The following is a 12,341-nucleotide window of genomic DNA, read 5'->3' as shown; positions in this document are numbered from 1 at the left end:
AGAGATCACATGGTCAGGTCATACAGAGCTGTATGTATATATATAACACCGGGGATACAGGCCGGGTCATGTGATGTATACAGAGCTGTATATATATATATAACACCGGGGATACAGGCCGGGTCATGTGATGTATACAGAGCTGTATATATATATATAACACCGGGGATACAGGCCGGGTCATGTGATGTATACAGAGCTGTATATATATATATAACACCGGGGATACAGGCCGGGTCATGTGATGTATACAGAGCTGTATATATATATATATATAACACTGGGGATACAGGCCGGGTCATGTGATGTATACAGAGCTGTATATATATATATATATAACACCGGGGATACAGGCCGGGTCATGTGATGTATACAGAGCTGTATATATATATATAACACTGGGGATACAGGCCGGGTCAAGTGATGTATACAGAGCTGTATATATATATATATAACACTGGGGATACAGGCCGGGTCATGTGATGTATACAGAGCTGTATATATATATATATATATAACACTGGGGATACAGGCCGGGTCATGTGATGTATACAGAGCTGTATATATATATAACACTGGGGATACAGGCCGGGTCATGTGATGTATACAGAGCTGTATATATATATATAACACCGGGGATACAGGCCGGGTCATGTGATGTATACAGAGCTGTGTATATATATATATAACACTGGGGATACAGGCCGGGTCATGTGATGTATACAGAGCTGTATATATATATATAACACCGGGGATACAGGCCGGGTCATGTGATGTATACAGAGCTGTATATATATATATATATAACACTGGGGATACAGGCCGGGTCATGTGATGTATACAGAGCTGTATATATATATATAACACTGGGGATACAGGCCGGGTCATGTGATGTATACAGAGCTGTATATATATATATATATAACACTGGGGATACAGGCCGGGTCATGTGATGTATACAGAGCTGTATATATATATATATATATATATATATATATATAACACCGGGGATACAGGCCGGGTCATGTGATGTATACAGAGCTGTATATATATATATAACACTGGGGATACAGGCCGGGTCATGTGATGTATACAGAGCTGTATATATATATATATATATATATATAACACCGGGGATACAGGCCGGGTCATGTGATGTATACAGAGCTGTATATATATATATATAACACTGGGGATACAGGCCGGGTCATGTGATGTATACAGAGCTGTATATATATATAACACCGGGGATACAGGCCGGGTCATGTGATGTATACAGAGCTGTATATATATATATATATAACACCGGGGATACAGGCCGGGTCATGTGATGTATACAGAGCTGTATATATATATATAACACCGGGGATACAGGCCGGGTCATGTGATGTATACAGAGCTGTATATATATATATATAACACTGGGGATACAGGCCGGGTCATGTGATGTATACAGAGCTGTATATATATATATAACACCGGGGATACAGGCCGGGTCATGTGATGTATACAGAGCTGTGTGTATATATATATATAACACTGGGGATACAGGCCGGGTCATGTGATGTATACAGAGCTGTATATATATATAACACCGGGGATACAGGCCGGGTCATGTGATGTATACAGAGCTGTATATATATATAACACCGGGGATACAGGCCGGGTCATGTGATGTATACAGAGCTGTATATATATATATAACACCGGGGATACAGGCCGGGTCATGTGATGTATACAGAGCTGTATATATATATATATATATAACACCGGGGATACAGGCCGGGTCATGTGATGTATACAGAGCTGTATATATATATAACACTGGGGATACAGGCCGGGTCATGTGATGTATACAGAGCTGTATATATATATATAACACTGGGGATACAGGCCGGGTCATGTGATGTATACAGAGCTGTATATATATATTTATATATAACACCGGGGATACAGGCCGGGTCATGTGATGTATACAGAGCTGTATATATATATATATATAACACTGGGGATACAGGCCGGGTCATGTGATGTATACAGAGCTGTATATATATATATATATATAACACCGGGGATACAGGCCGGGTCATGTGATGTATACAGAGCTGTATATATATATATATAACACCGGGGATACAGGCCGGGTCATGTGATGTATACAGAGCTGTATATATATAACACTGGGGATACAGGCCGGGTCATGTGATGTATACAGAGCTGTATATACAGGGAGTGCAGAATTATTAGGCAAATGAGTATTTTGACCACATCATCCTCTTTATGCATGTTGTCTTACTCCAAGCTGTATAGGCTCGAAAGCCTACTACCAATTAAGCATATTAGGTGATGTGCATCTCTGTAATGAGAAGGGGTGTGGTCTAATGACATCAACACCCTATATTAGGTGTGCATAATTATTAGGCAACTTCCTTTCCTTTGGCAAAATGGGTCAAAAGAAGGACTTGACAGGCTCAGAAAAGTCAAAAATAGTGAGATATCTTGCAGAGGGATGCAGCACTCTTAAAATTGCAAAGCTTCTGAAGCGTGATCATCGAACAATCAAGCGTTTCATTCAAAATAGTCAACAGGGTCGCAAGAAGCGTGTGGAAAAACCAAGGCGCAAAATAACTGCCCATGAACTGAGAAAAGTCAAGCGTGCAGCTGCCAAGATGCCACTTGCCACCAGTTTGGCCATATTTCAGAGCTGCAACATCACTGGAGTGCCCAAAAGCACAAGGTGTGCAATACTCAGAGACATGGCCAAGGTAAGAAAGGCTGAAAGACGACCACCACTGAACAAGACACACAAGCTGAAACGTCAAGACTGGGCCAAGAAATATCTCAAGACTGATTTTTCTAAGGTTTTATGGACTTATGAAATGAGAGTGAGTCTTGATGGGCCAGATGGATGGGCCCGTGGCTGGATTGGTAAAGGGCAGAGAGCTCCAGTCCGACTCAGACGCCAGCAAGGTGGAGGTGGAGTACTGGTGTGGGCTGGTATCATCAAAGATGAGCTTGTGGGGCCTTTTCGGGTTGAGGATGGAGTCAAGCTCAACTCCCGGTCCTACTGCCAGTTTCTGGAAGACACCTTCTTCAAGCAGTGGTACAGGAAGAAGTCTGCATCCTTCAAGAAAAACATGATTTTCATGCAGGACAATGCTCCATCACACGCGTCCAAGTACTCCACAGCGTGGCTGGCAAGAAAGGGTATAAAAGAAGAAAATCTAATGACATGGCCTCCTTGTTCACCTGATCTGAACCCCATTGAGAACCTGTGGTCCATCATCAAATGTGAGATTTACAAGGAGGGAAAACAGTACACCTCTCTGAACAGTGTCTGGGAGGCTGTGGTTGCTGCTGCACGCAATGTTGATGGTGAACAGATCAAAACACTGACAGAATCCATGGATGGCAGGCTTTTGAGTGTCCTTGCAAAGAAAGGTGGCTATATTGGTCACTGATTTGTTTTTGTTTTGTTTTTGAATGTCAGAAATGTATATTTGTGAATGTTGAGATGTTATATTGGTTTCACTGGTAAAAATAAATAATTGAAATGGGTATATATTTGTTTTTTGTTAAGTTGCCTAATAATTATGCACAGTAATAGTCACCTGCACACACAGATATCCCCCTAAAATAGCTAAAACTAAAAACAAACTAAAAACTACTTCCAAAAATATTCAGCTTTGATATTAATGAGTTTTTTGGGTTCATTGAGAACATGGTTGTTGTTCAATAATAAAATTAATCCTCAAAAATACAACTTGCCTAATAATTCTGCACTCCCTGTATATATATATATATAACACCGGGGATACAGGCCGGGTCATGTGATGTATACAGAGCTGTATATATATATATAACACCGGGGATACAGGCGGGGTCATGTGATGTATACAGAGCTATATATATATATATATAACACCGGGGATACAGGCCGGGTCATGTGATGTATACAGAGCTGTATATATATATAACACTGGGGATACAGGCCGGGTCATGTGATGTATACAGAGCTGTATATATATATAACACTGGGGATACAGGCCGGGTCATGTGATGTATACAGAGCTGTATATATATATATAACACTGGGGATACAGGCCGGGTCATGTGATGTATACAGAGCTGTATATATATATATATATATATATAACACCGGGGATACAGGCCGGGTCATGTGATGTATACAGAGCTGTATATATATATATATATATATATATAACACCGGGGATACAGGCCGGGTCATGTGATGTATACAGAGCTGTATATATATATATATAACACTGGGGATACAGGCCGGGTCATGTGATGTATACAGAGCTGTATATATATATATATATAACACCGGGGATACAGGCCGGGTCATGTGATGTATACAGAGCTGTATATATATATATATATAACACCGGGGATACAGGCCGGGTCATGTGATGTATACAGAGCTGTATATATATATATATATAGAACACTGGGGATACAGGCCGGGTCATGTGATGTATACAGAGCTGTATATATATATATATAACACCGGGGATACAGGCCGGGTCATGTGATGTATACAGAGCTGTATATATATATATAACACTGGGGATACAGGCCGGGTCATGTGATGTATACAGAGCTGTATATATATATAACACCGGGGATACAGGCCGGGTCATGTGATGTATACAGAGCTGTATATATATATATAACACTGGGGATACAGGCCGGGTCATGTGATGTATACAGAGCTGTATATATATATATATATAACACTGGGGATACAGGCCGGGTCATGTGATGTATACAGAGCTGTATATATGTATATATAACACCGGGGATACAGGCCGGGTCATGTGATGTATACAGAGCTGTATATATATATAACACTGGGGATACAGGCCGGGTCATGTGATGTATACAGAGCTGTATATATATATAACACCGGGGATACAGGCCGGGTCATGTGATGTATACAGAGCTGTATATATATATATATATATAACACTGGGGATACAGGCCGGGTCATGTGATGTATACAGAGCTGTATATATATATATATAACACCGGGGATACAGGCCGGGTCATGTGATGTATACAGAGCTGTATATATATATATAACACTGGGGATACAGGCCGGGTCATGTGATGTATACAGAGCTGTATATATATATATAACACCGGGGATACAGGCCGGGTCAAGTGATGTATACAGAGCTGTATATATATATATAACACCGGGGATACAGGCCGGGTCAAGTGATGTATACAGAGCTGTATATATATATATATATATAACACTGGGGATACAGGCCGGGTCATGTGATGTATACAGAGCTGTATATATATATATATATATAACACTGGGGATACAGGCCGGGTCATGTGATGTATACAGAGCTGTATATATATATAACACTGGGGATACAGGCCGGGTCATGTGATGTATACAGAGCTGTATATATATATAACACCGGGGATACAGGCCGGGTCATGTGATGTATACAGAGCTGTATATATGTATATATAACACCGGGGATACAGGCCGGGTCATGTGATGTATACAGAGCTGTATATATATATATAACACCGGGGATACAGGCCGGGTCATGTGATGTATACAGAGCTGTATATATATATATATATATATATAACACCGGGGATACAGGCCGGGTCATGTGATGTATACAGAGCTGTATATATATATATATAACACTGGGGATACAGGCCGGGTCATGTGATGTATACAGAGCTGTATATATATATATATATAACTGGGGATACAGGCCGGGTCATGTGATGTATACAGAGCTGTAGATATATAGAACACTGGGGATACAGGCCGGGTCATGTGATGTATACAGAGCTGTATATATATATATAACACTGGGGATACAGGCCGGGTCATGTGATGTATACAGAGCTGTATATATATATTTATATATAACACCGGGGATACAGGCCGGGTCATGTGATGTATACAGAGCTGTATATATATATATATATATAACACTGGGGATACAGGCCGGGTCATGTGATGTATACAGAGCTGTATATATATATATAACACCGGGATACAGGCCGGGTCATGTGATGTATACAGAGCTGTATATATATATATATATATATATATAACACCGGGGATACAGGCCGGGTCATGTGATGTATACAGAGCTGTATATATATATATAACACCGGGGATACAGGCCGGGTCATGTGATGTATACAGAGCTGTATATATATATATATAACACTGGGGATACAGGCCGGGTCATGTGATGTATACAGAGCTGTATATATATATATATATAACACTGGGGATACAGGCCGGGTCATGTGATGTATACAGAGCTGTATATATATATAACACTGGGGATACAGGCCTGGTCATGTGATGTATACAGAGCTGTATATATATATATATATAACACTGGGGATACAGGCCGGGTCATGTGATGTATACAGAGCTGTATATATATATAACACTGGGGATACAGGCCTGGTCATGTGATGTATACAGAGCTGTATATATATATATATAACACTGGGGATACAGGCCGGGTCATGTGATGTATACAGAGCTGTATATATATATAACACCGGGGATACAGGCCGGGTCATGTGATGTATACAGAGCTGTAGATATATAGAACACTGGGGATACAGGCCGGGTCATGTGATATATACAGAGCTGTATATATATATATATATATATAACACTGGGGATACAGGCCGGGTCATGTGATGTATACAGAGCTGTATATATATATATAACACTGGGGATACAGGCCGGGTCATGTGATGTATACAGAGCTGTATATATATATATAACACTGGGGATACAGGCCGGGTCATGTGATGTATACAGAGCTGTATATATATATATATAACACCGGGGATACAGGCCGGGTCATGTGATGTATACAGAGCTGTGTATATATATATATATATATATATATAACACCGGGGATACAGGCCGGGTCATGTGATGTATACAGAGCTGTATATATATATAACACCGGGGATACAGGCCGGGTCATGTGATGTATACAGAGCTGTATATATATATATATATATATATATAACACCGGGGATACAGGCCGGGTCATGTGATGTATACAGAGCTGTATATATATATATAACACTGAGGATACAGGCCGGGTCATGTGATGTATACAGAGCTGTATATATATATATATAACACTGGGGATACAGGCCGGGTCATGTGATGTATACAGAGCTGTATATATATATATAACACCGGGGATACAGGCCGGGTCATGTGATGTATACAGAGCTGTATATATATATATATATATATATAACACTGGGGATACAGGCCGGGTCATGTGATGTATACAGAGCTGTATATATATATAACACTGGGGATACAGGCCGGGTCATGTGATGTATACAGAGCTGTATATATATATAACACTGGGGATACAGGCCTGGTCATGTGATGTATACAGAGCTGTATATATATATATATAACACTGGGGATACAGGCCGGGTCATGTGATGTATACAGAGCTGTATATATATATAACACCGGGGATACAGGCCGGGTCATGTGATGTATACAGAGCTGTAGATATATATAACACCGGGGATACAGGCCGGGTCATGTGATATATACAGAGCTGTATATATATATATATATAACACTGGGGATACAGGCCGGGTCATGTGATGTATACAGAGCTGTATATATATATATAACACTGGGGATACAGGCCGGGTCATGTGATGTATACAGAGCTGTATATATATATATAACACTGGGGATACAGGCCGGGTCATGTGATGTATACAGAGCTGTATATATATATATATAACACCGGGGATACAGGCCGGGTCATGTGATGTATACAGAGCTGTGTATATATATATATATATATAACACCGGGGATACAGGCCGGGTCATGTGATGTATACAGAGCTGTATATATATATAACACCGGGGATACAGGCCGGGTCATGTGATGTATACAGAGCTGTATATATATATATATATAACACCGGGGATACAGGCCGGGTCATGTGATGTATACAGAGCTGTATATATATATATATAACACCGGGGATACAGGCCGGGTCATGTGATGTATACAGAGCTGTATATATATATATAACACTGAGGATACAGGCCGGGTCATGTGATGTATACAGAGCTGTATATATATATATATATAACACTGGGGATACAGGCCGGGTCATGTGATGTATACAGAGCTGTATATATATATAACACCGGGGATACAGGCCGGGTCATGTGATGTATACAGAGCTGTATATATATATATATATATATATATAACACTGGGGATACAGGCCGGGTCATGTGATGTATACAGAGCTGTATATATATATAACACCGGGGATACAGGCCGGGTCATGTGATGTATACAGAGCTGTATATATATATATAACACTGGGGATACAGGCCGGGTCATGTGATGTATACAGAGCTGTATATATATATATAACACTGGGGATACAGGCCTGGTCATGTGATGTATACAGAGCTGTATATATATATATATATATAACACTGGGGATACAGGCCGGGTCATGTGATGTATACAGCTCTGTATATATATATATATATAACACCGGGGATACAGGCCGGGTCATGTGATGTATACAGAGCTGTATATATATATATATAACACCGGGGATACAGGCCGGGTCATGTGATGTATACAGAGCTGTATATATATATAACACCGGGGATACAGGCCGGGTCATGTGATGTATACAGAGCTGTATATATATATATATATATATAACACTGGGGATACAGGCCGGGTCATGTGATGTATACAGAGCTGTATATATATATAACACTGGGGATACAGGCCGGGTCATGTGATGTATACAGAGCTGTATATATATATATATAACACCGGGGATACAGGCCGGGTCATGTGATGTATACAGAGCTGTATATATATATATATATAGAACACTGGGGATACAGGCCGGGTCATGTGATGTATACAGAGCTGTATATATATAACACCGGGGATACAGGCCGGGTCATGTGATGTATACAGAGCTGTATATATATATATATATATAACACTGGGGATACAGGCCGGGTCATGTGATGTATACAGAGCTGTATATATATATATATATAACACCGGGGATACAGGCCGGGTCATGTGATGTATACAGAGCTGTATATATATATATATATATAACACCGGGGATACAGGCCGGGTCATGTGATGTATACAGAGCTGTATATATATATATAACACCGGGGATACAGGCTGGGTCATGTGATGTATACAGAGCTGTATATATATATATATATATATATATATAACTGGGGATACAGGCCGGGTCATGTGATGTATACAGAGCTGTAGATATATAGAACACTGGGGATACAGGCCGGGTCATGTGATGTATACAGAGCTGTATATATATATATATATATAACACTGGGGATACAGGCCGGGTCATGTGATGTATACAGAGCTGTATATATATATATATATAACACCGGGGATACAGGCCGGGTCATGTGATATATACAGAGCTGTATATATATATATATATAACACTGGGGATACAGGCCGGGTCATGTGATGTATACAGAGCTGTATATATATATAACACCGGGGATACAGGCCGGGTCATGTGATGTATACAGAGCTGTATATATATATATATATAACACCGGGGATACAGGCCGGGTCATGTGATGTATACAGAGCTGTATATATATATATATATAACACCGGGGATACAGGCCGGGTCATGTGATGTATACAGAGCTGTATATATATATATAACACTGAGGATACAGGCCGGGTCATGTGATGTATACAGAGCTGTATATATATATATATAACACTGGGGATACAGGCCGGGTCATGTGATGTATACAGAGCTGTATATATATATATAACACCGGGGATACAGGCCGGGTCATGTGATGTATACAGAGCTGTATATATATATATATATATATATAACACCGGGGATACAGGCCGGGTCATGTGATGTATACAGAGCTGTATATATATATATATATAACACTGGGGATACAGGCCGGGTCATGTGATGTATACAGAGCTGTATATATATATATATAACACCGGGGATACAGGCCGGGTCATGTGATGTATACAGAGCTGTATATATATATATATATATATATATATATAACACTGGGGATACAGGCCGGGTCATGTGATGTATACAGAGCTGTATATATATATATATATATATAACACTGGGGATACAGGCCGGGTCATGTGATGTATACAGAGCTGTATATATATATATATATATATAACACTGGGGATACAGGCCGGGTCATGTGATGTATACAGAGCTGTATATATATATATATAACACCGGGGATACAGGCCGGGTCATGTGATGTATACAGAGCTGTATATATATATATAACACCGGGGATACAGGCCGGGTCATGTGATGTATACAGAGCTGTATATATATATATAACACTGGGGATACAGGCCGGGTCATGTGATGTATACAGAGCTGTATATATATATATATATATAACACCGGGGATACAGGCCGGGTCATGTGATGTATACAGAGCTGTATATATATATATAACACTGGGGATACAGGCCGGGTCATGTGATGTATACAGAGCTGTATATATATATATATAACACCGGGGATACAGGCCGGGTCATGTGATGTATACAGAGCTGTATATATATATATATAACACTGGGGATACAGGCCGGGTCATGTGATGTATACAGAGCTGTATATATATATATAACACTGGGGATACAGGCCGGGTCATGTGATGTATACAGAGCTGTATATATATATATATATATAACACCGGGGATACAGGCCGGGTCATGTGATGTATACAGAGCTGTATATATATATATATATATATAACACCGGGGATACAGGCCGGGTCATGTGATGTATACAGAGCTGTATATATATATATATAACACCGGGGATACAGGCCGGGTCATGTGATGTATACAGAACTGTATATATATATATAACACTGGGGATACAGGCCGGGTCATGTGATGTATACAGAGCTGTATATATATATATAACACCGGGGATACAGGCCGGGTCATGTGATGTATACAGAGCTGTATATATATATATATATATATATATATATATAACACTGGGGATACAGGCCGGGTCATGTGATGTATACAGAGCTGTATATATATATATATATATATATAACACCGGGGATACAGGCCGGGTCATGTGATGTATACAGAGCTGTATATATATATATATATATATATATATATAACACTGGGGATACAGGCCGGGTCATGTGATGTATACAGAGCTGTATATATATATAACACCGGGGATACAGGCCGGGTCATGTGATGTATACAGAGCTGTATATATATATATATATAACACTGGGGATACAGGCCGGGTCATGTGATGTATACAGAGCTGTATATATATATATATATATAACACCGGGGATACAGGCCGGGTCATGTGATGTATACAGAGCTGTATATATATATATATAACACCGGGGATACAGGCCGGGTCATGTGATGTATACAGAGCTGTATATATATATATAACACCGGGGATACAGGCCGGGTCATGTGATGTATACAGAGCTGTATATATATATATATATATATATATAACACCGGGGATACAGGCCGGGTCATGTGATGTATACAGAGCTGTATATATATATATATAACACCGGGGATACAGGCCGGGTCATGTGATGTATACAGAGCTGTATATGTATATATATATATATAACACCGGGGATACAGGCCGGGTCATGTGATGTATACAGAGCTGTATATATATATATATATATAACACCGGGGATACAGGCCGGGTCATGTGATGTATACAGAGCTGTATATATATATATATATATAACACCGGGGATACAGGCCGGGTCATGTGATGTATACAGAGCTGTAGATATATATATATAACACTGGGGATACAGGCCGGGTCATGTGATGTATACAGAGCTGTATATATATATATATAACACCGGGGATACAGGCCGGGTCATGTGATGTATACAGAGCTGTATATATATATATAACACCGGGGATACAGGCCGGGTCATGTGATGTATACAGAGCTGTATATATATATATATAACACCGGGGATACAGGCCGGGTCATGTGATGTATACAGAGCTGTATATATATATATATATAACACCGGGGATACAGGCCGGGTCATGTGATGTATACAGAGCTGTATATATATATATATATAACACCGGGGATACAGGCCGGGTCATGTGATGTATACAGAGCTGTATATATATATATATATAACACTGGGGATACAGGCCGGGTCATGT

General features: G+C 39.7%; 1 protein-coding gene across 5 annotated transcripts in view; it reads left to right on the top strand.

Moving 5' to 3' along the window:
- ARFIP2 (ADP ribosylation factor interacting protein 2) overlaps positions 1-12,341 on the top strand; it is a 76,602-nt gene that overhangs the window by 102 nt on the left and 64,159 nt on the right. The window lies entirely within an intron of this gene.

The sequence above is a fragment of the Bufo bufo genome, chromosome 3, assembly GCF_905171765.1.
Source record: "Bufo bufo chromosome 3, aBufBuf1.1, whole genome shotgun sequence".
NCBI classification, from domain to species: Eukaryota; Metazoa; Chordata; class Amphibia; order Anura; family Bufonidae; genus Bufo; species Bufo bufo.
Note: the sequence above shows the minus strand (reverse complement) of the source record. Positions and strands in the feature narration are given on the sequence as shown.